Source organism: Cardiocondyla obscurior, linkage group LG11 (assembly GCF_019399895.1).
Source record: "Cardiocondyla obscurior isolate alpha-2009 linkage group LG11, Cobs3.1, whole genome shotgun sequence".
Classification (NCBI taxonomy): Eukaryota; Metazoa; Arthropoda; class Insecta; order Hymenoptera; family Formicidae; genus Cardiocondyla; species Cardiocondyla obscurior.
The window spans coordinates 4,472,187-4,499,626 of NC_091874.1; the positions used below are offsets into that span (position 1 = coordinate 4,472,187).

At 38.0% G+C, this 27,440-nt stretch overlaps 1 protein-coding gene and 1 long non-coding RNA gene across 3 annotated transcripts in view; one reads left to right on the plus strand and one right to left on the minus strand.

Moving 5' to 3' along the window:
• Positions 1 to 27,440, minus strand: part of LOC139106554 (uncharacterized) — a 206,444-nt gene that overhangs the window by 2,726 nt on the left and 176,278 nt on the right. The gene's annotated exons all lie outside the window — the stretch shown is intronic.
• LOC139106551 (lachesin) overlaps positions 8,866 to 27,440 on the plus strand; it is a 64,658-nt gene continuing 46,083 nt past the window's right edge. The window contains exon 1 of the mRNA XM_070663419.1: positions 8,866 to 9,905. The gene's annotated coding sequence lies outside the window, so the exon portion shown is untranslated. The remainder of the gene's footprint in view (positions 9,906 to 27,440) is intronic.

Consider the following 27,440-nt stretch of genomic DNA (forward strand, 5'->3'; position numbering starts at 1 on the left):
GCAAGTAAATTATGAGAGTAGAAAGGAGAGAACTTTATTGCACAATCGGTCGCATCCGCCGTGTAATAAAGATAAAGTTTAAAAGGAAAAGTTGCGCCCCGGCGAGAAAGGGGCAAGGCACGAGCGGTAAAGGAGGTGAAGTTTTTATATCGTCCTGGTTGTGTAATATCGGCCGTTATAATTACGCGTTGCCGCTTTCAAAGGAGCCGTTTAATTACTATCATTAGGTATTATTTCCTTGTTGCGTTTGTTCTATATTCAACGAGAAAACTAAGATGCAATATTTTGTGAGCGTTTCAAAAACTTTCATCAGTTGTCGGGGCAATCAATATTTTTACCTTTGCTTTGACAAATCAAATGGTTAACAATAAATAGCCAATAAAGTCAACTTTAAAAAAAATATATATATACCTGACATGCACTCAAATCTATTCGAGCAAAATATTAAGATTTTTTTAATTAAATTTCTTTTACGTTTATTTTTAAAGGTTTTTAATGTATAAGGAAAGTACAAAAATTAATTTTTTTTTATTAGAGAATGTTTGCCGCGGTACTTTTTAAGGATTGCTTTTTCAGAGTAATTCTGCCTTTAGATTTGGTAATTATAAAATTAATTTGTGAAAAATATTAAACCATCACATATACATAACCTAACGATCTTAATATAATTAAAAGTATTATACATATAATTAAGACAAACGTCGTTGATATTTTATCGACATCATCTGTCAATTAATTAGAACGTATATTAATATTTCAATTTAAATATTACAATGATATGTTTTATATTAAAAAAAAATGTATGAATGGTTTCTATATTATTACCGTATCGTTAGCATTTTAAAACCGTAGCTTTCGGATCAAAATCGCATTATCGACTTTATGTACCTCGCCCTTGGCCGTTCGTGCCGCGTTGTTGTTATCGAGATCTTTTGAGGTACCGAAAAAGTTTGTACGTCGTTTTGTTGATCGATGAGCGCGGCTTTTATATTCCAAGGCAAAAGACGCGGCGTTGATATTAACTTCACGAGGAACTTTTTAATTTTTGTTCGATTGATATCGCTGTGCTCTCGTACAGTTTGTTGAAAGGTGAATGAAAGATAAAATGAGTAATGATGCCACAGTGAAAATATCTTGGTAACAAAGACCCGAAATAAGAATTCTAACGCTAACAAAATAAGATCTAAAAATACTAAAACAAAAAGATAACTGTCAGAATTATCTCCGAATATGTAATAGACCATTTAAGGGAAAATTGTGGGAGAACATGTAGAAAGTAAGCATATCTTTTACACGTTTTGTAGCAAAAAAAAAAAATAAAAAAAAAAAGAAAAAAGAAAAGAGAATAATCTCGCAATGTTTTAAATGCTGAATATGATTTCATTTATTTAATTGATCTTAATAAATTTTTTTTAAAAGATAATGTACTGTGTCGCACAACATATGAAAATTTCTCTTTTTTCAATTTCTCTTTTCGCAGTTTTAACTGCATGCAAACTTCATGAAATTGTGACGTGATAAAATAACGAAGTATGCATCTAAAACTAGGAGTGACGATTATTCTCGTTCTTGGGGTTAAAAATAGACAGTTTTTTTTTACTAAAATGGCCAAACTAATATTAATATTGTCAGCAAAAATAGTAAAATATGTGATATAAAGAAATGTCGATGCAAGATAGTGTTGGAGCATCGAATTGATATTTTTAAAATATTATATTTCGAAACTTATTTGCACGTTTAATATTCTCGCGTATTTTCAGTCTCCCCATTGATTTTGTGACTAAAGTAATTCGACATCTAATCAACGGTGTCACCGCATCATCGCGCACATTTTCCGTTTATTTGATCAATAGCCCGATCTAAGATCGATCTAAGAAATAAACTGGATCGCGACGAACGAAAGTAGATGCGGAGAACGAAGATTCCCAGTACGATAATTGAATCGACCTTTATCGCTATGATGCTGAGAGCATCATTGTTCTCCGGTATCTTCTATTGGATAGTGAGATTTGGTGCGTTCTCATGATTACCGTCACGGTAGAGCAAAGGTATCAAAGGCATCCTCGTTCGAGGATGCGACGACAACGGCGTTACATTTCCTCCTGAGCATTGAACGTACATTTGCGATGTTCGTTGAATTTATGACTACTTTACGACAAGCCTCGTACATCGGCTCTGCCGGAAAATCGCTATTCACCGATTTCATTTGAATCGTGACTGACGAACAAGATAGCATATTTTGGCGTTTAGAAATAATAAGGCTTCGTCTTACATTATTGTTATGCGGGTGACCTTATTCGTGAAAATATCTAGTACGCGCGTACCTATTATATGTTCACCACCTCTATTTACAAGATTGAAATTAACTCCGCTATTATTTAAAGGGTGTTCGACAGATTAATGTACGTGATCTTAAAAAAAAAAAAAAGGAAATAAAAAAAAAGAAGGGTAAACTCGCGTTTGCTGGCGAAAATCGCCTTGCCTCGACTTGTGGATCGAATATAGATTGGACGACGGTTTAAGTGAAAAATGAGTTCATGACAGGAGGATAAGGGAGAGAAGGAAGGCAGACTAAATGAAAAATGAAACAAAGCCAAATTGGCTCGTCCCGAAAATCCACGGGCGTGCAAAGGAACAAGAAGAAGACTCATCTCAAAGAGCCATGCGCCTTGACGGTATCTCCATCCGATATAGGCAAAGTTCGGAACAAGTTTTGGACAAGGTAGCTTCATGTTCTTTTCGCGAGGAAGTTCTGATTATCCAAATCGCGTTAGTTTACAGTTGAGGACCGCGTCGCTGTTTTTTAGAAATTAATACGCTTTGAAAAACGCATCGGTTTCGAAAATAAGAGAAATGAGAGATATAAATACTATACTGTTAAATAAATCGAATGTTGGTCTACTTTTGTTCTAAAATTTGCCCTTGGCAGAAATTTTTTATTTTTTATTTTTAACAGCTGTGTGTCTGCTTGTATTTTAAGTCGCTTTTAACTTGCGGGGAACATATAAAACACACTTGCTATTGAAAAAGATTAAATAGATTTCAATTTCACTTGGCATTATTTCGCCGGAGACTTCGGGAAAATTATATACTTTGCGGTGATAATTGCGAAATAATGGTAAATTACGACTGTGTTACAATCATAAATTTCTAATAAACCATATGAATTTGGTATTAATAATCTCTCTCGAGTACGATGACGGTCGATTATTTCGGTATTTTGTAATTAATAAATAATAGCTGTTTATAGCCGTACATTTCATCTATTATGGGAGCTGACGTTTCTGCAAATCGCTATTGGTATGCCTATGCTATTATTACAAAATACGCTTTCGCGTATTATCGTATCTACGCGAACGATTTAAGTTATTACGCGCAATGCCTGACATTTTTTGATGCACCGGAATTCTGTATTATGCACATAACAATAGACTATAAAAAGATAAATAACTTGAACAAATTAAGTTTTAAATATATAATGCAAAAGAAAATTAATTACATCAAGATTATAAAATATCTGGTCTTAAATTTTCTGGATAATTGCTAAAAAAAGTACCATTACTAAATTTTCTAATGTAAAATGTTGCAAAAATAATATTTTATTAGCGTCATATTTGTATAAAGAGTATTTAATGTCTTTGATTACTTTTAATCATATTTTAGAATAAATGTCTTTTGATTACAATTTCAAATTAAACATATTTGTATTTCAAGAGAAAAATTCACAAGCTAACCGCAGGAATATCGTTTTATTAACTCAAAGTTAACTATTTGACAAAAATTTTATTTAATTTTCTAAATTTACTAAATTTTTTTTCACAGATTTTTTAATTTTTATTTTTGAATATTTTTGTGAGAAAAAAAGAGAGAGAGAGAGAAACCTGTGAATTGAGATTCTGTTGAAGTTTGCATAAAATTAAATGCGGGATAAAATTTTGCTGAAGTTTAATTCGCGGAAATCCTTTGTCCAAAAGTTTAACCAAGCATTTTAAAGCACTACACTGATAAAATATACTTGGATCCTTATTTAGAACATCCCGGCTTTCTTTTTTTCCTCATGTTTACGTTATAAAAAGTAAAGATATTAAAATATAAAATTACAGAACGTATTTATTACATTATTGTCGTCAAATTAGAGAAATTAGAGAAAATAACTGTCTTTTGTTAATAATTATGACCGCAAGTCATGACGCGAAAAAAAATCTTTGTCAATAGATGTTACCAAAGTAGCAGCGAGAATTGCTTTTTCGTAGATGATGAAAATAATGGTTCGTATGTCATTAGATGAGTTAGATACTGGCGGTAACCTAATTAACCTGTCTCGATACTGCGGTATGTTTCGTTCGCCGCTATTGTTTCGCCTGTATAATTATCCGAATGTGCAGCGTTCGTTCTGTGTATCGTTAGATCGCGAATTAATTCCGAAATATCGTTAAAAGGTCAGCAGCAATAATAAAATATCGTCCAACGATTGCGTATAAATTTTTCAATGCATTTATACATTTGCTGATTTACGCAAACATTTTTTAATTTGTACTTATACGAAACAATAAAGATATAATATTTTTTCGTTTTTTTTTTCTTTCTTTTCTTTCTTTTTTTTAATTAAATCCATAAATGCGAAGGTCACTATTCACGCGACGTTGATATTTTGCCTTTCGATTCTAGACGACGTGAAGGTATGAAACAGAAAATTGGTGGTAAATTAAATTATCAACCTTCTGATACTGGGTCGCAGTAGATAATAATGGCCACGGATAAATTACGAAGCTACGATCGCGGCACTGGATTATGTGATTATGCAAAACGTACCGCGCGATATCGGAAAATACGCGACGAAATTCTCCATATGCTTCTTCTTTGCGTCAGAAATATTTTACTAGCAATTTACATTCTGTTCGGACGTATATTATTTATTGCTACATTTACATACCCATTAAATCTACATAAATTATGTTCATCATTTACTGTCAAGTGAATTTTACCGTATCAGTACTTAAATTCAGCGTTTAGTTATTATATTTAATCTTCAAAATTTGACGTTTAAATTTAAACAATAAAAAAATTAATTTAAAATATATAGAATTATTCACAAAAGATAAAATGCTCGACGCAATTAAAAAATATGTTCTGCCAGAGCGCCAAATAATATAACAAATATTTGTCACGAATTAAACGGTACCAAGAACGTGTTTTAACACACGAGGGGAAAAAAAAAATATATCGATTGTACGTGCAAGATAATAATACTCGAAAATAGCGGATTGTCTGGAGATAGATTCGCTATAATATTTTCCGTCCAGCCTCTCGTCGTGGTATTGTTCGGCGCGAAACTTCGGCGCGGAACGCACTGCGATGAATTAATCGTCGGTAAACGGTGTGGAAAAAAAAGAACAAAAAAAGAAAAAAAAAAGGAAAGTGGATGAAGCGGAGCCCATAGAAGCCGCGCGAGCGGTGCGGTCGATTTGACACGCCTCGAGACGAAACTCCATTTGTTCCCATTCGAGTTCGCGCGTAGCGATACGTATGTAGTACAATGCTTCAAAACTGCGGACTATAGCAATTACTAGCAACGAGAGCGCGTCTATGCAGCCTCGTCGCAGCGAGTTAAGCGACACCGACCTCGCTGTAAAGTTTCTTTGATGTTACCCCGAATAACTTCCGTGTGCATGTACGTGTGCAGGTCTGTCCCGTGTACGCGTGCGAATTTGGGTTTGCGGGGCTGGATATACCGCTGTCCGCGCGCCCATGGAAATTCGCGGAACACGACCGCGAGAGGCGAGTGGAAAAGCCCTAAGAAAAATGCACGAACGCGAGAGATCGGGAAACGAAAGGACTTGGCCGCGCTTGTTCCATTTGATCTCGGTTCTTGATGCGAATTCAATACCGTTGAACAAGAGCAACCGGTGCCGTTCCGTGTGCGTGTGAATCGGTAGTCGGAGAAAAAGGGGAAAAAAAAGAAAAAAAAAACATTGCAGTAAAGACAGACAGGTGAGATTGAAGGATAAATTGGATTAAAACTACGAGCTGGCGCAATTCGAGGTAGGTACAGCGATTAGAAGTAGCGGAGAAACAATTTTTTTTTTTTGCAACCAGAAGAATATATCAGATTCGAGATAAAAAATTCGTACCGAGAATGACAATCAAATTCGGTGTTAAAAATCAACTGAGTTTTAAAAGTACCTGATTCGGTCTTCATGAGCTTATCACGTAAGAAATTCTTCCCTTTATCTCGCGGTAGTAGGATATTGGTTGTTCCCGCGTTCCAGAGTATCGAATTAATCTCTAGCCTTTGAATTTATTCTTGCATAATATTACGAAGTTACGTCTCGAGCGTTTGACTTTTATATAATTTTGCTACAAAAGCGTAGCTGCAAACTGAGAAAATTAATACCACCACTTCGCGCATGCTCCTTCCTTAACGTGACAAGATTTTAATTAGTTTATATAACAATGGGATATTAAATTGTCGTGACTAAATGTGGATTCTCTAGACAGATAATTAAGCTGCTCTTTTTTTTTGTTTTGTTTATGCACAAAGAAGTATAACACACACTACCCAAAAACGCAACTGTTTTAGCGTTGATATACAAACTTTTAATTAACAACGTTTTTTAGAATATTACACAAAATATACTTTTTCCGAGACCATTTTTTTTTCTGTGATACTCTATGAGCTCTCTGCTAAAAAATTTCGAAGATACACGGCATTTCGAGATTTGAAATAAAACATTCTATATAATTAATATAATGCATTATGATATACCAGAAAGTACGCATGCAACAATAATTCTTTTGCCCCATGTGAAATTACATTATTTTAATAAGCGAACAACGTCTACGGAAATAAAGTGACAAAAATGTAGATATTAAATTATGGACAGAAATATGTATAGTATGCATCTCATTATTCTCGTCGCCGTCGTTCGAGCAAGTTGCCGAATACGCATTAAAAAAAAAAAAAAAAGAATAATAAAATAAAAATAATAATAAAAAAATTTGTGTTTTTGTCGAGAAAATTACCGTCGCTATCAATATTCGTTAATTTTTCTCACCGATGAAATTAAATCTTGATCAGACTGATTAGCGAATGTCGCGAAATCACGAGCTTTACTGCCGAATGACACGCGTTTCGTGGACACCGGCGATTTCATGGGTCGCGCAGCTGACACGCGGTCCACGTGGCGACGCTCGCCGGTATTTACGGAGGAACGTTTTTTTCAATGTATTTTACGACACTTTCGGACGGGCAAACGAGCAAACACGGCAAATGACGAAAAATGACGATAATTCGGCGCGGCTGTGCAGCGCCCTGTCGTTGCACCCGGCGTGCGAAAATCCTTGTCAACGCTTGCCTCACGGAGGCAACGGGGAAAATAGGGAGAGGAAAAAAAAAACCATTGCGAAACAGACACGTGCGAAATCGAAGGAAAAGTGTTACCACTCGCGGACGATTCGCGTGATGGACGTGTCCGAGAGCTTTGTTTCGCTGCCAGTCGCGAAATCGAATTTCGAGCACACTCGAACTCTCTCTCGTTCGATTCCTACGTTCCTCCGAAATAGGAACATACATATAATAACGAAGTAGATTAAATTACGGAACATAATTTATTTTCTAACGCGATATAGAAAAGTAACGATAATAAAATTAATCAGAATATATATATACTCGATAATATTACTTTTTCCCTCGTACTAGAATTCTAATATAAATAAAAATGTTAAATTTTCTTAATGTGCTAATCAAAATTACGATTATCTGCCAATCAAATCGATTTCCCGTAAGGAACTGCTCTCGGGAAGAAATTACGATTCTATTAAGAGAAAGGGTAATAGAGATTCACCGATGTCAATCATGCTTAGGCAAGACTACTAGTCAGACACGCTTCATTAGCAGGAATAATTAATTACTTCGTCACCTCGGTGCAAGGATAATAAAGCGTCTTTTAACTTTTTTAGCGCGCGCGTGTAATCCAAGGGGAAAGAAAACAATTTTAAGGCCCAGCGCGCTGTGGCTTAGTCGCGACGGTTCTTACGTCGATAAGACTTCGGATTGAAATGGAGAAAATTTTCTCGGCCACCGGTTGTCGATTAACTGTCGTCAATAGAGCCGCCAATTCGATCGCGAGATTCGTCTAGCTCTGCTCGCGGATTAAAGGGCCCTCTCCTTTTCGCAGGAGAGACCTCGTTATAGAGAAGCCTCTCCTCGTTCTTTTCCTCCAACATCAATGAAGTTTGTATCTGGCGCACGTGGCGCGTGTGTATCTAGGTTGAGTTAGTGACGGGCGGGCTGTCGCCAGTATGTGCCAGCTGTTTCACTACTAGCCGTCTTTCCTACACCCTCCTTCGCGACGCCGTCTTCGGCCACCGCCGTCGCGACGCCGGCACCTCCGGCCCGATCAGAGCTTTAACAATCTTGTATGACGCCAAGGAACGCCGGAAATCTTTGCTCGTGCGCCGCAGCTGTGACGCCGTTCGGCATATCATCGAATTACTATCTTGACAAATTTTAAGTTTACCCCCCAAAGCTCTCTCTTTCTCTCTCTTTCTCCTTCTTTTCTTTACTTTTCCTACTACGATTTTAGTACTCCGTTCTGTTCTGCGAATAGCTGATCTACCTTTCGTCTAACCGCACGATCGTTTAAAGGTCCCGGTAAATTTATTTTTAATCAGGGACTTGAGAGATATGCGATTTATTTTGCGAATTAATAATCAGATTAAAGAAAGTAAAACAGTTCGTCTATATTTGATAAAATTTTAATTTCCTAAATGCGTGAAGAAGAAAAAGAAAAACAAAGCAAAACCGAAATAGTCTTTCATTTCGTTTAATTATATTTGTTAAACTTTTTAATAATTTATATATTGCACATTTTTGGCAACAAAGTTATTTCCAACTTTGAAATTAATCGGGATAATAATAGTTAAAAAGTTCGATAGTTCACATGATCTGTTTTATACAATTTCGTATTCAAATTGAACTTTAAATGTCAATACTACTTTAAATTAAAATACTAATAAATGCCACTCAATACAAAACGTTTTTATATATAGGTAGTTAAAATAACATTTATCTAAAATAAAACATTTTGATTAGATTTTAGTAAAAAATCCAAATTTTGATTTATATTATAAAAAATAAGAAAGTTAACAAAAATTATGAAGATTAATTATGTGAACAAACTTTTGTTGAGTAAAATTTAATTAAATTTAATACAAAGTCTGAGACACTCGATATATGTTCATAACTTTAACATGAATTTTTGTAAAAATTTATTATATATACCCTCGTTTACTTTAAAGTATATGGAATATAATGTGATATAAATTTTAATTTTTTTGTAACATTATTACGATATTATTTTACGCTTCATCGACTGTTTCAATATCGCGTATTGACGCTACGTGTAAGTTTCCGTATTCTTGTAGAAAATGTGGATTGCCTTCTTCGTTCGTCCCGGCTTGCGGGCCGGTGCAAATTACCAGAGCTTTTTATCCTTTGAAGAGAAGCACCCCCGCGCGCAGTGTCCTGCTCTGCCTTTGCGATTAAATCAGGCCCGGCCTCCTCTGACTTCTTCCCTCTCGCTCTCACTAAACTTGCTTTCCCGCGGTCTCCCGTTCGCGCTCGCGCTCGCGTTCGCGACGGACTTGCGCGCCTCATCCTGCACCCGGAGGTCTCCTCCGCAGAGGAGGACCATCAGGATCCCGATCAGTTTACCGGCGTCTCTCAGTCCGTGCGGTTGTGTTCGGTACTCGTGTACAATTTGCTGAATCACGTGCACCCTCGCCGAGGGGTGAGAAAGAATAGACACGGGCGATGTCGGCATTAATGTTCCTCGGACGCATCGCTGCAGCATCACCATCAAATCGCCCTCGAAATGTGTGAAACTCCAGGATTACAGTTGCAGGTTTGCGAATTTTTTTTTTCTCTCAAAATGTTCGATCGCGATAAAATTCGTCGGTATCGCAAAAGGGAAAAAGAGAAATCAACTTTAAGACGAAAGCAAGCTTTGTGCAAATTAACGCATTAATCTAGCGGATTGTGGCGTGAAAAATTAAATAAAAAATTATAAGAATATATATGCGATTTTCTCACGTGCGGATAATTTTAAGTACTTTGGTGAATTTGGTTATTTTACAAGATTTCTTCATCTGGGTTTTATAATTATGAAAAAAGACAATCTACATTTTCACATCTTTGATTATTTTAATATATTAAATTTTATCCAGTAAAACAATTTTTTTATTATTATGTAAAATAATAAGATTAATCTACGAAATTTTTACCTATCGTTTCATAATTTTAATTATTATTTTACAATTTTAATTGTAATTTAAATTTCTGATATTAAATAAATCTTCACAATTACCGCTGTAAATACGGAAATTTTATTATCCTACATGTTATGATACGTTGAATCTTAATGCGTGTTTTAAAAAGTTTATACTTTTAAGCAGTTCTCCTATTTACACGGCCAATTATCGAGTTTTAATAAAGTTTTAATTGTAGTAACATTTACTTTCTTGCGAGAAAAATAAATTTGCTTTCGCATAAAGCGTTACGAAGCGGTCTGCAAAACGTACAAGAGTTTCAAAAGATTAGCGTCTTGGCGAATTTTTATTCGGATCGACTGCGGTGGTGTTTGATTTCATCCCGCGAGAAAGGCACTTTTCATGCGAAAAGCGTGAAGAATTTCGCTTCGCGGTGCAGCAGCCCTTCGGGATCAGCGCGTTGCAGGTTAGCGAATTTTAATTCCGGTCAGTTACACCGAGGTTTGCCCTTGCAACAAGAAGAAGTAACTTTCGAAGTGAACACATGTCGAGGCATTTGCATATTCATGTTAAAATTCTTCGGGAGATTGTCGTAACGAATTCAGAAATTTTATTTGAGATTAGTAACACCGACGAATCCTGGGGAAAAGTTCGCTCTTGTACGAGCAGAACCTACGTAGAACAGACCCGCGAAAGTCTTTTAAGATATGTCCATTTCTGATTTATGAATATAATTGGCATTGCTCGAAATGCTGTTCGTTTCGATTGTCAAAGAAGAATCCGCTTTCTTTTACAAATGAAAGATTTCGCATCTTCAAACGGTCTTGCAGGTGCAAAGCTTGCCGGAAGATTAATGTAATAAGTTTGCATATTTTAAATTACATCGATTGTAGCAACGTTTGTTCCTAACAGAAGAAGGAAGACTTACTCCGGAGTTATAACGAACTTTTGACTGAAGTTCTCGACATATATATATATATATATATATATATATATATATATATATATATATATATATATATATATATATTTAGTGAAAGAGAATAAAAACGTCCGATTGGCGATCCATTTATCGAACCCGATATACTTAATTTATGGCCCGAAACGTATATTACTTCACGATGATTAATGCAAATCAAATGCGGTTATCGATTCGTCGATATGAGGAATCGCTGGGCGCTTTTTATTAATCGACGTCTCGCAACTGCGGAATGACTTTGGGCACACGCCACTTTCCATAATATCGCTCGCATTGCGACAAGAAACAAATTAATTTCGTTCGCGCGGTACCTCCGGCTAGTTTCCCCGTAACTTTTTAATGAAAGCTTCGATTTTCGGGCGCTGAGCATCATCGAAAAGTTTTCGCGCAGAGGAGTTTCCGCGAAACCGCGACACAACTTTGTACATACATATTTTTCCTTGTTATTCATTTCGCTCTCAACAGCCGCTTTCAGACTTGCAAGTTTTACATTCTGTAAAATCTTTTACAACGAAAATCCAATGTCGATTATAAAACGACGTGAAACTCGCCTGCTTTCGCAGGCGTGTGCTTTTAACGTGCGAATCACGGTTTTTCAAAAATCGACTCGCGGATAAAAAGAAAAAGAGAGGAGGACCACGTGCTTCCTCTCACAATCAGTCATCAAAATGGACACTGAAATAATTGGATTGTCGTTTTTGAAGACGTTTATTGTAATTTTTTTTTAATTGAGATATCGACGAAACGTGCACGATTTGTTCTGTTTTTTTTATTTTTTATATTTTTTTTTAATACAAAAGGCAATTCCACAGCGTACTCGAGCGTGCGTGCTTGCAACGAAAAAGGAAGAGAAGAAAAGGAACAATTTATTCTGACCTTCGTCGAGTGCATCGCGGGATTTAGTTAATAACAAATTGCGGCCGATCTATCTCCTCGTTTCTCGTGTTGTCGAACCGACAATCGTATCCGATTTGCATAAATTGCCGCGGCTACAAAGGGTGGATGTATGTCGTAGAGGGAACGGCAAGTTCGTCGCGATGGCTTCCCTCGTATTAGCGACATTTAATCGCCGATGTCGCTCGGGAAAGCAAACCGGGGCAATTACCGGCGATCTTTGTACCGACATGCGAGCAGCGAAGCGATATTCTCGAATGAATATTCCACAAGTGTTCAGAGTGTTCCACAATCGATTGCGAATGGCTCCGGTTATTGAAGGGTCGGCAAACCCGATAAGTCGTAGAAATTACACCCGAAAAGTAATAACAACTGAAGAAAGTAAAAATTATTTACGCGGGCTTTTGTAAGCGGAAAATACAGAGAGAAAAAGAAAAAAAAAAAGAATTAAATCTGAATAAAAAGCTCGACTCGTCGGAATTCTTCTTTTCAAAAAATAATTCACGCCCAGATGTCACCTATTAATACCTGATCAATTATCGAACAATTCGCGTATTCTTGAGCGCCAGTCCTCTTTCCTCGACGGCAGGGAAATCAATTTTCAGTCGCTTGCATTCGTGTCGATTGACATTTAATGGACCGCATATTCGCGGATCGATTCACCAGAGATTAACTCGTCACCGGAAGTGCGTACATTAGCGATGAGTCGATCGCGGCCGATGGCTTTTCACGTACACGCGTGCGGCATGCTCACACATGTGCACCGACGCGCGCGAAAAATGGTAAATCGACGATAAAACCAACGAACGCGAATTACGCGCCGCGCGAATAATCTCCGATTTATCCCGCCCGTAATTCCGTCCTTTTTCTTACGGCTTAGCACGCTTGCTTAATGTTTTATCGCGCATGAAATGGATGTGGATTATTGGTCGACATATTTGGAGCGCGCGCGATTTTATCAACTGCAAATTATCGGGCGCGCATGGAAAACGCCGCGATTTACGGCCAGTTGCAACCCGCGCCGTTCCGCCCCAACGTTGAGAATTCGACGGAACGATTTATCACTTATACAGTTTATTTACACGAGCCGCTGGGGGAAAATGGCCAGGCGCGGAAAGTACATGCGTTGCGGTTCTATCATATTTCGCGAGGTCGTCGTTATAATTGCGGCTAAATGCGACGGCACGGTATGCTTTAGCACGGATATTCTTTATCGCGCCCGGAGGGGGAGAGATGATCGTTGGAACTGAAATGCGCAAATATTTGGATAGGCAGAAACTAAGTTCTTCTACACCTATTCCGGCCGGCTACTTCATGTAACGCGCATAATGGTGTTTCTTCAGTATACACACTGTTATCAGCTGACCACGAAGTTCGCTGGAAAAATCTACGATCGAGTTAACCGGGTCAATCAACTCTGGTTTTTTGCGTGCAATCGCTAATTCCAAGTGCTATAAATATTTGCGCGATTTCACTCCGAAAATGAAAGAGATATCACCGTGATCTTGACGCGACGTAATTGATCCCGCGGACGAAAGTGCCGCGCGAAAATAGTACAGCCGGGACGCCCGTCCCGTTAATATAATCTGCGAGAACAACACTCCACCATTTCAGGGATTACGATAATGGATAGTATTTATTTTCTTGCCGCGCAACTTTATTTTTAATCATATCTAAAACCGACGGAGAGACGAAAATGCGCCGCGTATACCGCGGCTCGTTTTCTTCGTGCTTCCGCCACGACCGACCCGGAGCAGCAAGAAATTGTTCCCGAGAAAGGCGGTTTCTTTTGCACGGCGAAACCGTCACACGCTTCTGCGACAACTCCTCGGCGAGTACCGAGTCGCGGTAATAGAACGCGCTATAAAAAGATGCACGTTTCAATAATACAGGCGGCTGAAAAATTGCTTAAGTGATCATTAGCGTTCACGTATTCAGGCCGTATTACCGAGTCGTTAATAACTACGCGCACGCGTTAAAAGACGCAGAAAACTTTTTCACAGACGACGAGAATTGATTACTCTCGTCGAGCGTTTCCGGTTCATCGTGCCCGCTGCCGTGTTTCTATACGTAAGCGCCTCGTTGAAATTAACCTTATTTTTTCCTTCCGCGAGAGCTTCAAGAACCTGTCCTCGCCCCCGTCGTGGACATCGCGCGAGATACGTTTCATTTGAAAATTCTTTCTCGCACGCCGCCACTCATCGTGGAAATTGTTTCCCCGGGCGACGACAAACCGCGCGTTTCTTCCGCTTCAACGTTCGTTTTCAGAGATTCGAGACGCAATATTTCATCTCCATTGTTCTCCACGGCTAACATTCAGATATATATATATATCAAACGCAATCAACTTCATCTGAGACGCGACCCGAGTTTTCCTAAAAGTGCTGAAGAGGCGTATTAAGCGTTGATACTACTAGCTCGGCAACCAAATCCACGATTCGATCTGGGACCGTTAAGAAATCCATCTCCAAATGGAAACTTTAATTATGCCAGAAATAACAAACGTCGCAACGGCAACGTAACGCGTACTTGATCATTTCCTACCTCGATGCGCACAAATATATAACAATTACGAGAGGAAATCGTGAATAATACGGGGGAAAGATAGATATCTCGCGTTTAACAGTGAATTTCGTATTTAATCTTCGTTGTCACATATGTATGTTGCGAATTACGCGATATATTTGGACGGCCTATTTTCATATCGATTCCCACTGCGAAATGCGAGCGAAAACGTAACGATAAATTTTTATATTCATACAGACCATTTATTCCGTTGCGTCCACAACGCTAACGTGTTCGACGCGTTCGCATTTTATTTATCGCAGACGAGAAATGTGGAATCGCGTAATTAAGAGAGCTCGCGGTGCCGCCTAATTGGCTTAACCCCGGTCGAGATGGTCGTTAATTTGTCATGATTTAAAATTTGCCTTCATTCTTGCAACTTTGTTTGAGGAAGGCAGAGGTTGATTAATAACACTTAATAAGCAAGCCGTACGACGTAATTATTAAGATGATCACTTGTTGACGCAGTAACGGCAAAATGGCAAAACTTTCCCTATTATGTCGGACACGCACAGTAAAATTGTCTGTATAATAATTCGCCGGTTAAACGTAATCTGTTATCAGTGATTACTTTCTTAATATGGCAATTACATTTTTCGATATCTCTCTAAAAATGGTAAAATAATCGAGTCTGCGGCTGCAAATTGCAAATGCAATAAAACGCACAATATCTGCATTGTACCGATTGTGCGACACACGATTGGAAGTGGTCAATAGATATTTTATTATTTTTTTTTTTTATAGATATGTATGTATAATGTTATATAGTTAGAAAATAAAAATGAATTTACAATTGAACGGATAACAAAAAATTTCATTGTGTTAATGTTGTGTTAATTAATTCGAAATAATATAACGTAATGCAAAGCGTTCAAAAAAATCGTGTAAAAAAAAAAGAAATAAGCAAAAAAAAGGTGTCAATCGGCGCAAAACATTTTCACGAGAAGGGGAAAATTTTTTTAATTTTTTTTTTATTACGTGTTTTTGATCCGGCAAATAAGTAGTTAATTTATTCGGTTTTGCGCGACCTGCCGCCTCCAACCAAGTTAGATTGCATTGCGGTTTCCAGTTTTCTCGCTCGGGAACGAGCATCGATAATGCATAGGCAAAAATAGGACGCGGTTGAACGGGAGGAGTACAGTAGCAAAATCTTTCCTCTTACAAATGACGTATGCATATTACATGTGACACAAATATTTGTAGCACTCACGTACACGACGTGTGTCGTAATACATGTGTATTGGTGAGCGAAAGTGACCGGTCGCCTACGTACGTGAGCTTCAATAAGTCTAATTCAGTTACTAATTCAATAGCAAAGTCGCTTTCGGGGAAAAATTAAATTCGCGTATTTTCGTCAGCGTTCCTTCGGATAATACGTGACGAGCGGGAGAAATGACCAAAGGCACCGGAAGCGCACACTCGTCCGCTGAATAATGTATCTCGTTACCGATACGTCGATAGCGTTGGGGAACAGATCGTCTCCATGTGGCACACAGATGCATCTTCTCGCGTAATAACGTGCCGATAAAGCCGTTCGATGCTGCACTTACTTCACCCGGTTCCGCAATGTTACTTAGCGTCGATGTTTGTAAAACCCTCCCTTAACTTAGCGTAATCGTAACTTAAATTCCGAATGTATTTTATTACGGCGCTATGAAATTAAAACTGTTATTTAAAAAGATAAAATATTTGACTAAGAGAGAAAAAAAAATATTGGTTTCTAAAATATATGTCACGTAAATTGAATTCTACGCCAAACGCTCGTAACCTTTGCCCTTCGAACTTTTTTGAAAATCTGTCTAGGCGTTTTTGCAACATGCTGCAGTAACGAACAAACAAACAAACAAGTAGAAACTTATTTTTATTTTAATAAATGCCGAAAAATATTATTTTAAAATAACAATACCGACAAATCTGACATATTGATAAAATTTCGCAAATTTGCAACGATTTCGGACCTTTTTTTTTTTTTTATTTTTCGCAGCCGCTGCGAAAGCGCCAAAAGACGTTATTTCGTTTTTCAACGCCGGAACGGCGGCGTATATGGGAGAAGTGTGCGGCAACTTCCGTGGCCCGAAAAACTTCGGGATTTATTCATTACACCTGCGTTGTTACCATCATACTCGTGTCACATTCGTTTCCGTGAGATACGAATGCGCCTTGCCACGCTCAAGCACTTCCGACCGTAGAAACATTTTTCTACTACATTAAAAGGTAGGAATGCATCCTACACGAGAATTCACCGAGGTTTCCCCATTCTGTCATACATTTGGAAAAAAAAGCAATCTTTATTTCTTTTCTTTTTATTATTATGCAGCATACCTTTTCAACGTGTGTTTTCTCAATAGCAATCGTGATATTACATTAATAAATTTCCTTTTATAATATCTATGCTCGCTGTGAAGCGTTCGTATGTTAAAAAGATGAAAATTGCAAAGCGTTTACGGTCCTTATTTTCATCGTTGTTTGTTTAAAGCGTGACCTATAATCGTATCCAGTCATATTAAAAGAGATAAAATAGATCTTTGTCAACAATAGCCGTGAGAGCGGAAGCAACAAACCACGAATTTTGTATAATGTATTGCTATCGAGTTTAATTACGAACAGATTTCAATTTCAGCGGAAGAGCGAGTTATCTCCCCGTCGCAATCTCGCGTTGCATTATAATATAAGTATTGTTTCAAAGAGCGAAATATTCTCGTTCGTCGCCGAATATGTTAAATATTTCTTTGAGACGGCAGGGATAGATATCCGCGGTTTCAACTGCAGCAGGCTGCACGTAAATGAAACGCATATCTCAGAACAAAGATTTTCCGCGGTCGCTTTTGTAATACAGATATTTGTTCCTTGCTATTGTAATCCTGTAAGCCTCTAGTATGCTGTATGTATATCGGAAATGCAAATGCAAGAAACGTAAGTATCAGATTTCTCAACCGCGCAACGCAATTTAAAAAGATCGTACGAAAGAAAACTTTTTATTTCCCAGCAAAATTTAGAATTTTTATAAGTTAAAAAAAAAATTATCGTTTATTAAATCCATCCTTGGATATTAATATCACGTTCTATTTTGCATTGTGTAAAAAAATATTCAAATAAATAATTTGTATAGTGTTGAAAAATAAAATAAAAAATGTAAAAAGTACGAATATGATGGAGTTCAATGTATGTACAACTTCGTTAATGATCTCATAGAAAATATGAATACGTATGCGTCGCGTTGAAAAAGATTTGAAACGTAATAATGGAGACACGGCGATAAATTATTAAAAAAAAAAAAAAAAAAATTGTACCAGGAGTGCATTTGTACCGCGTGAGATGAAAATTAAAAGAGAGGACGACGTGCGCGGCGTGACGAGCACGGACGCCTCTGCGCCTAAGAGCTTCGTTGCCATCTTCGCTCCCGGCTTCGAGAGAATTGATAACATAAATATCGCGGCGGACAGTGGCCACAATTTATGGGCATTGTAATGACCCTTAATGCGCATGAGTAGTTTGGCTACAAAGCCCTCATAACTCTTACAGGAGCAAACGTTGCTAATTTTCTTGCGCCCGCCGCTTAGGCTGTCTTGCGCTAACTCAACCTCGCTTCTCGCCCGCCGACCCCGCGTCGACTTCCGTAAAAACGTAAATTACAGCCCGGCCAGGCGAGATCATCGTTTCCATTCTTATCTCAGACTCCGACTGTCCCGCGAGATGATTCATGCGCGTTTTCCAAAGTCCCCGATCTCCGTGATTTTAATCCCCGCCGTATATTCCCCGGCGGTGTTCGCGACCGATGTTCCGAGTCACGGAAAACGGCGATTCGTTTAAATAATTTAATCGATATTCGGCCGTAATAATTCTTAGTAATCTTTAACCTTTCAATGAATTATTAATATAGAGTTTTGAAGTAGCGAGAAGAGAGAAATAAAGATATCGAAATGTGTACACTACAGATGTGATATCGAAGATTTTATATTATTTCTAATGACGAATCCGATTGATTAGTTATCGAAATTTGCGAAAAATCACCGAGAAGCAATAGAAATAACGCGAAAACCGTTTCTTTTTTTCTTTTTTCTTTTACGCGATTGTCTGTTTAATCTGGAATTAAATAACGGAGCGTTGAATTAGCCTGATCCTTTTAAAGTCAGATTGATGAAAGACACGAGCAGAATTAAACAGCCTCTCGCTCAGGTGCTCCAGAAACATATGGCGGGAATAAAATACTGCGGATTCGCGAATTGAATGTTTAATGTCCTCCGTCCCACTAAGTCTTTAATTTCCAAAGATATGCTTACATTTTATCGTTTGCATAAGTGATATATCATTTCCGACACCGTTTTAAAAAAAATCTATTTTATTTAAAAAAAAAGAAGGACGTTTATTTTTCAAATAACATTATTTTTTATATATAATTCTTCAACAAAACGAATAAGTAGTCCAAATAAATAATCACTTTTTATAATTCATAATTGAGACCCCGTTCCAGCTTAAGTTTCCTTTGGATTTTCTAGATATTGCAACCTCGGCGTTTTAGCATTCATGTTCAATCAACAGTGTAATTCCAGTAAGTGAAAATCTAATAACGACGGATCGTTATGTAATTGTAATGACAGGTATTACACTTATTTTTAACTCAAATTTAATTTTGACTCTAACCTACTTACCCGATTGTCAGTTATATCTGCCGCGTAGATTTGTGCATAATGATAATCATGCTAAATTGGGCTTTTTTTTTTCCAAATCGTGGACCCGAAGCCGTCGTTTGCTAGCTTTACGATCGCGCAGTATATTCACGGAATAAAATACGAAAATAATAATATAATAAACAGTATCGTTTCTAAACCGCTCGCGAACTTTGTGAGAAAAAGTTGCGAGACCTTAAGGCTCTTATCGGACGCTAAGAAATATCAAGCTTTTTCCTAAACTTTCCCTCGCTTTTATCGCAACTTATAAACTTTCGCTGGAGAAGGCGACGCTGTAGCAGAATCATTTCGCGTCTATGTATAATGGATCACTATAAACGTCTTCAGGGAATCTTGTATACTGAAAAATACTTTTTTTCGTTAATCCGTGAACCGACAAGAAGGATAGAAATCTTAATCTTCTGTCATGTAAGGTTCTTTTTTTTTTTTTTTTTTTTTTTTTATAAGGAACTTGCTCGATAAATCGCGTAAAAAGCAAAGGGAAAAAATCATAAGTCAAAGAAAACTTGTTGTATCCAAATTTTTGAGTCTCACGTAATGTAAGATGCTCAAGAATAATAAGTTTTTGCTAAATGTACATGTACGTTGCAAATGTGAAAACGAATGAAACGCAATCGCAAAGTTTACGGCCGATAATCGAGTTTCGCGGGAACCTTTCGATTCTCATCTTTACGTAGCGTAATGATGAACGATGATGAGTATTATAAAAGTAGTAGCGGAAGAAGATATTACCGTCGGACGTTACGATCCCTATTTATCTCTGCGAGTAATTTCAGAGAATCTCCACGTAGCACAAGGCGTGCATTTTCAGTTTACGTCGAAGTCGGTAAAATATAACTTCCAGCCTTTATAAAGCGTTCACCATAAATCTTTAAGAAATTTTTCACCACCTCTGCAATACTGCGTAATGTTACGTACGGGTTTATACGGACTCTAACACCGCACGCAAGTGTAATTCGCATAAAAATTAGCTGAAGTAGAAAAGTAAGAAATGTAATCGGCGCGTTGGTCGTGTCGCAAAGTTTTAATTTAGAATTTTATTTCACTTAGCAAAAACGATTACATTAAAAGCTCTCGTTTTATCGCAATAGTCAATGACAAAGAAACTGGCAATGAGCATTATGCAAGGCAGAAGTATTGGAAAGGCATTAGATGGAAAAATTAACCGCACAACGGATAATTTCACGTTCTCCGTCTATTTAAAACTTTCCGCATTTTTCTTGTTCAAAATTTAAGATTCCCTATCGACGGTATACTAAGAATGGAAAGTATAGGATCCTGTTATCCTTTTATGTCGTCATTGTTATACGATGCATGGCCACAGAGGCGCAGGCAAGATCGAGTGCGTCGCATAGTGAAAAATTGTTAAATTCCGCATAGTTTATAGCGGCAAGGACTGTATTTGCATAATCTCTATAACCGCAAAACGATTGTTGGGGCCACAATTCACGCCATTTTATGGTGAGAAATGGTCGTAATATATTTTTCTCCGGGGATAGTCGCACAGACACGGTTACCGTTTCGACAAGACTTGTTTTTACAAGTTTTTGAAAACCTGCACTTACTATCCGTCGCTCAAAAGTGATGGGTGAATTTTAACGGTTCAGTTGAGCATAAAAATTATACGCGGAAAAATTGTAAGATAATTTACCAATTAATAATTTACATTTCTGTACAAATGTTGTACAATAAATGTTACAAACGCGGGATATAATGAGCATTTTATTTAAGAAAACAATTGTGAAACAAATTAATATCATTTCATTAATTCCATTAAACTGCTTTACAAAAAAGCAACATTTTATAGTCAATAAAATACTTTAAATAAAAATATTAATTTAGAACATATAAGTGTGCTAGTAGCTAGCAGAAAATAAAAAATATCACTATACAAAGCTCAAATGTATGTGATTTATATCTCCACTTTCCACGTAATATTGCATACGTACGTTCAAAAAGTTACTTTTTAAAATATAAATTTAATGTAATATATATATTTTCCGCTCAAATAAAATTTTAATTGAAAAATGTTTGAAATAATTATTTTTTTGGCGACTTTGAAAATTATCAGGCTCGCGATCAACATAATTAAAAGATGCTTAACTTTTGCTTTGTGAACTAAACGGAAGCGGGTCGAGTCGTGCGTATCGTTGCCGTAGGTAAAGAATTTTTCGTAAATTTATGAAGAAAGAGAAAGACACGGAGGCTTCTTTCTTTCTCTTTCTCTCTCTGTTTTTCCCATTTTCTTTCTATTTCCTTCTCTTTCTCTCTCTAGGCCCTGACTTCGACGTGGGCTAAATCTATAGAGGCGCGTCGGCGTCGTCGCCGGTACGGGGGCAACGAGAACTTAAGGAAGGGAATACCCGACGTGCCGGAATATATCGTCGGCTAGATCTCTCACCCTGTACTCTGATTTATTTTACGCCGGCGGGAGCGGCGGCGCCCGCCTACAATTTCGAAAAGTCAGCAGAGTACCGCGTGTCGTGTGTACACCGCGTGTACGGGATTTCGGAAATTTAAGAGAGTCTTCAAGCTCGTCTGCTCGCCCCAGTTTCGCGACCACCGTCCCGGCCATCGGCCCGCGCCCTTCACGAAAAGAACCCTAAGTCCCTTTCTATTAATTTTTGATACACCAAGAACACGCTGTTCAATCAACGCTACGATCTATTCCTTGCAATAATTCTTAATACTATTCTGACAGGACGCTTTTTTATTTAAACTAACTTGAATCTTTCCCCGTTTTCTAAAAATTTATAACCGACTTAAATAGATTTATCCAAAAGAAGCGAAGAAGAAAAAAAAAGTACGTTTTAATATCAATAAATGTTATTTCATCAAATGCAGTAACTATATTTGCCATTTGAAATTATAATTATCTTAAAAATGATATAAATTCAGTTTTGTTATATTACAGATTTTAACGATATGTGATTATCTTCACATTTTCAGTTCAAATATAGCAGCGGAAAAAGTATTAAAATAAAAGCCACTTTAAATTTAAAAGTTAATTAAAACTGAAACCGACGGTTATTTTATTACAATACGGAGTTCAGCAAAAAAGAGAAAAAAAAAAATAAAAATAAAAAAAAATACAAGCAAGTAGCTTATTTTCGAGAGAAGATAGTCATTCTAAATATGCGTTAGGCGTATATAGAAATTTTTGCATTATGCACGGTGCGAGCATTACCATTAGAAATTCCATTTTATCAGGTATCTCTGAACTCGCTATAACGCTGCGTAAAGGTTCAAGTGTTACAACTTTATTTTTCCGAAACGACGAACGCTATTCGTATTCGAGCTTCCGCGAACGTGAAGCTTTTATTTCAGCCGGAGGCGACAACCTCCTGTTGCCGCCATTCCTCTGTTATCGTTTTCTACAGGAAACGCAAAGCTGGGAAGCAATTAAAACATTGCAACGTGAATATTTTTAGTGGCGCACTTTTTCTCATCTGTTGCGCGCAAATTATTTGCAAAACGGGAACTATCGCATTGGAGAACAGGGTGGAAATTCGAATGGAACTCGCACTCCTACGTATTTTACATTTGAAAACAAAAGTCCTTAGATAGCTTTTGTTGAACACCGAGTATTTTAATTACGTGCTATAACAATCGGTTTAATTATATGGCATTAATTCTGCTTCATACGTCGCATAACGTTATATAAATTTAAAAAAGAATCGATCATTGAAATATAAAGCGAGTTTAAATTTAAAAAATAGAACTATTTGAAGGCGAGCAATCGGCGTAACGACTTACGGCTTGTCAAGAGCTGCTCCCGTCGTTCGCACCTCAACGAAAATCAATGATCCTCGAGGTTTAACGCGGCCCATTTTAAACACGAAGCTAAACTCGCGCTAATTTTCTACTCGGCGAAATATTTCAACGACACTGCCGAGCCGACAGACCTGAATTTTCAGTTACTTCGCGTTTCACCTGCCAATATTTACAATGCAGTTGAGTTTAGCATTTATTATAATGATATAGGATAATATTTTTAAAGCACTTGCTACAGAAAGTGAAGATAAAGAAATCAGCGGACGAAAATTAAAGTAACGTTTGACGTTACTTTTTCCGACGTAATTTAATAAAGATTTTATTTCATAATTTCTAATAGCGTTTTATGAATGATAACTTTCTCGCACTTCCTAAGCAATATTGCCCGAAAGTTTCGGGCACACATTGTTCAAAAAAATGGAAAAGGGGAAAAAAGAAAAGAGGTGAGTGCGCAATAGGATGCAAGTACCGATGGCAACGATATATTTCTTGAATTATAAGGGCCACGGTGGCGAGAGTGTGAAGAAGGTGGCGGAGTCTACCACGAAGGCGGACCGACGCGTGTGTGAAAGAAGAAGGCGGAAAGTCTTGAAAACTTTCCGGGATCGAACACGACTTCTTCGAGAAGCGAAGCCTTGCTCCATTATGGGACTACGAGCACCCCCACTCCCGTTTGTTTTTGCGATATATCCGTCCCGAGTTCCGTTTTTCCTCCTCGCACTTTCGACCCCGAAATTTCGCAGAGAGGAAAAAAAAAAAAAAAAGAAAGTAACCCGAGATTTATCAAGAAATCTGTAATCGTGAGACTTTAGCGCGCTCTTTCCTCGCCAGTTCGCGCGGCGCGTTAGGCTCCCATTCAATCTACCGAAACGACAACCCATTACGAGTTTTTCTCGCGCGGGCGTTTAAACGAGAAGTCTGACCGGTTTCTGTAATTTTGTGCCGCATTAATCAATCAATCATTGTACGCTGAATATAATAATATTCCGAGTTCACGAGAGGAGGGACCGGGGGGAGAGATCGAGAAGGGGGCCAGGGATCATTAGTCAGAAATGTCAAAGACAAGGCGACGGTTCTGCAAATAAGACGCGGCGCGGCCCTTTGTACGATTTATTTTCAGCGGCGGGAGTTATTATTTCGCGGGCATTAAAGCTGCGTTTTCCATCCGCAGTTTTTACGCGTTCAAACGGTTGAATTCGGAACGCGGGCGTATTGCAGGGGACCGAGTAAAAACTGAATTTAAAACATCTAAATATACACGCAATCGGAAGTACAGATATTTATCATTTATAAATTGCTCGTTAATATTCGAGACCGGTTATCGCTGGGTTATGAATCCTTTCGAATCTTACATGCATTCGTCATGTTAATGAGATAAGGACCTTGCGGCCCGACGCTGTCGAGCACATTCGCATTTGCATAGTACAATCGATGAGATCCTTTTTCTTATCGCGGATGCAAGTGCGCGATTGTAATTCAGTGGTCTAAAGTACGATGCGATGAAACCCGATAAAGCACGCCGCATGAACGTAATCATATTTAAAATCAAATCAAAAATTTCATTACATTCAAAAACTACTTGGAATATGTTACTTTACAATATTAATCGCTTAATTATTCGTTCTCGATGCGTGAATCGCGTTTCCAAAATGCCAATCTTTTTTCGGGCAGCTTCGCGAAAATTTTACATATTTCCGTATTGTCTGCAGTTTCAATAAATGTGAATTCGAGAATGGAAGTTCCGGCAAACATAAGAGGTCACGTACAGACGTCGTACAAAGTAATATCTGTTGCTATCAGGATATCGAAGATTGCCAATATCAGGATAAGCGATATCGCATGGATTTAGACGGAACCTCGCGAATCGTATTTTCTTGACGTTTCTTCTACTCGGCGCTTTATGACTTTTTGCACTTTCGCGACGCACTAACCCCCGGCATTGCCATTAAGAAGGATGACCGCGCTTTATCACGCTAAAATCACAGCGCGATGCAGCTGATCCGAGAATACATACGGGATTTCTGTGTTTCAACCGGGAGAGAATATTTACCCGCCTTATCTTTGTCCGTATATTCATATATGTCGAACGTGATATAGAAATATGTTCTCTTACGTTCCATTACATTAAAAAAAAAAGAAAAAAAAATGGTAAGTTATTTTTCAATCACTCGGGGAAATATTTCTCGCGACGTATTTCACCCATTTGCATATCTTTCACCAAGACTTTAAGCTCGCTCATGAGCATTGGTGTTATTGAATTGTCTATCGATTTCATTAAGCGACAGTGGCGTTCTAATCTCGACTTGGAATTGGATTTAAAAGACCGACACGGTATACAGTTTGTTAAAAAAATTATAAGATTTAAAATGTAATATTCCAACAACGCATAAAAGCGAAGGAAAGAATTTATAATTATGTTATCTCTTTCCGACAAGACAGGCGAAATAGCCATTAGGCATCTCATTATACATTGAAGCATACACTACGGACGTAAATGAGTGAACCACTGAATTCTCTCTTTTGTTTAGCCTAGCTTTCTCACCGGAGCGATTGTTGGCGCCCCGGTCGGTTTATGTCTATAGTTATATCTGTCCAGACTTGCCTCGAAGAGCTAATCTTCCGTTACGAGCGAGCGCGATTATCCGCGACGAGTTATCGCGGCCGCGCTGCCGGTCGTTGCCGTCGAAGAAAACGCGGGGGAAAGATAAAAACGAGATCTTTTTGAGGGGATCTTCGCGTTTCGTGCGTACCGGTGAGTGACTCGAAACGGTTTTTCAACGAATTCCGGAAGCGCGAGGGAGAGAGATGCCAAAGGTAGGCAGAAAACATTGAGACCCCGCCGACCTGAAGACACGAGGGGATTATACTCGTTCTTTCTTTTATCAGCGCCAAGAGCGTCTGTTGCTACGATACTAGCCCTTTTGCAATATCGCGGGCAATAGACGGTGCTTTTTTTTATCGCGGCGAGGTCGAAACGAGCCGCTCGCCCCTCTTCCGAGAAGCAGTAACCGATAATAGAAACGGAAAGAGGGAGACGCTTTTGTATTTGTTACCCGAATCTTCGTTCTCTACGCCTACGTCCGGAGAAAAGACACGCGACGATGACTTCGTGGCCTGATAAAATGCCGAAGATAACATTGATTCCCCACCGAGATAAGAAGACAACGTCTGCTGCACAGAAGCTAATATACCATCTCATAGTAACCATAAAGTTTTTTTTTTTTGAAATACTGACGTGCATAAATTATAGCGATCGATACTAATATCTTTTTAATAAAATATTTCATCTAATTCGGAATAATTATATAAACCAAGTATCAAACTCGAGGCAAGAAAAAAATATCCGCGCCAAAAAAGATTAATAGCGATTCTAAATAAAATGAAGGTATCAAGTTTTGCCAGATTAATTTTCAGAAGGAACAAACAAGTTAATTAATTACTTTTGACGAGGCTGAGTTTGATCGTTGTTTATTCGCGGCCTGTCAAGCAGAATAAGGGTTCGTGCATCGGCTTCTTTTCTTTTCCTATATTTTTTTTTCCTTATTATTACGAAAGAATCGCATTAAAAAAACACTCTTACTCCGCTGCAATTCGCCACGTTGCGTATTGAATCGGAAGAGAAAAAAGAGAAGAGGGTAGAGAAGATGCGAAGAAAATGAGAGTTCCTCCCGAGCGGACTTCGTTAAAACAGATGCAGTTGTTCGGCGAGCTCCTTTCTTCATTAGAAAAAGAAACTTTCCGCCGGGTGAACGGCAACGGGAACGATTTCTTTACGACGGCGATGAAAGCGCTTTACGGACAAATTGCGATCACAGAGCTTTCTCGTCAACGCGACATACTGGCGCAAAATGACGATCAAATTAGCCGCCGCTCGAATTACTTAATCGCCTAATAAAGTGCAGCTAAAGCTTGCAAAACTCGGATTAATCCCGGGTCGCGCAGCGAATTGGAAAATCTCGTGTTTATTCCTCGAACGACATATATGTATAGACGCACGCGTTCAACTTTTTTTTCTCATTATATCCTTTAAAAGTGGATTTTTCGCGAGCTGTAATTAAATCAATCTTAATAATTATTAAAGCGGACCGTTTCGACCTATTTCAATGAGAAAATGGATTTTATGTAAATTGATCTCGTTCCGCGCTTCCAATTTAAATTGAAATTTTTAACCATATGTTTTTATTTTCGCGATAATATAGAACGTCATATCGGGCACCGCGCTTTTTCCCGTCGTGTCTCCGTTTAACTCGATACGCATAAAATTGCGGTGC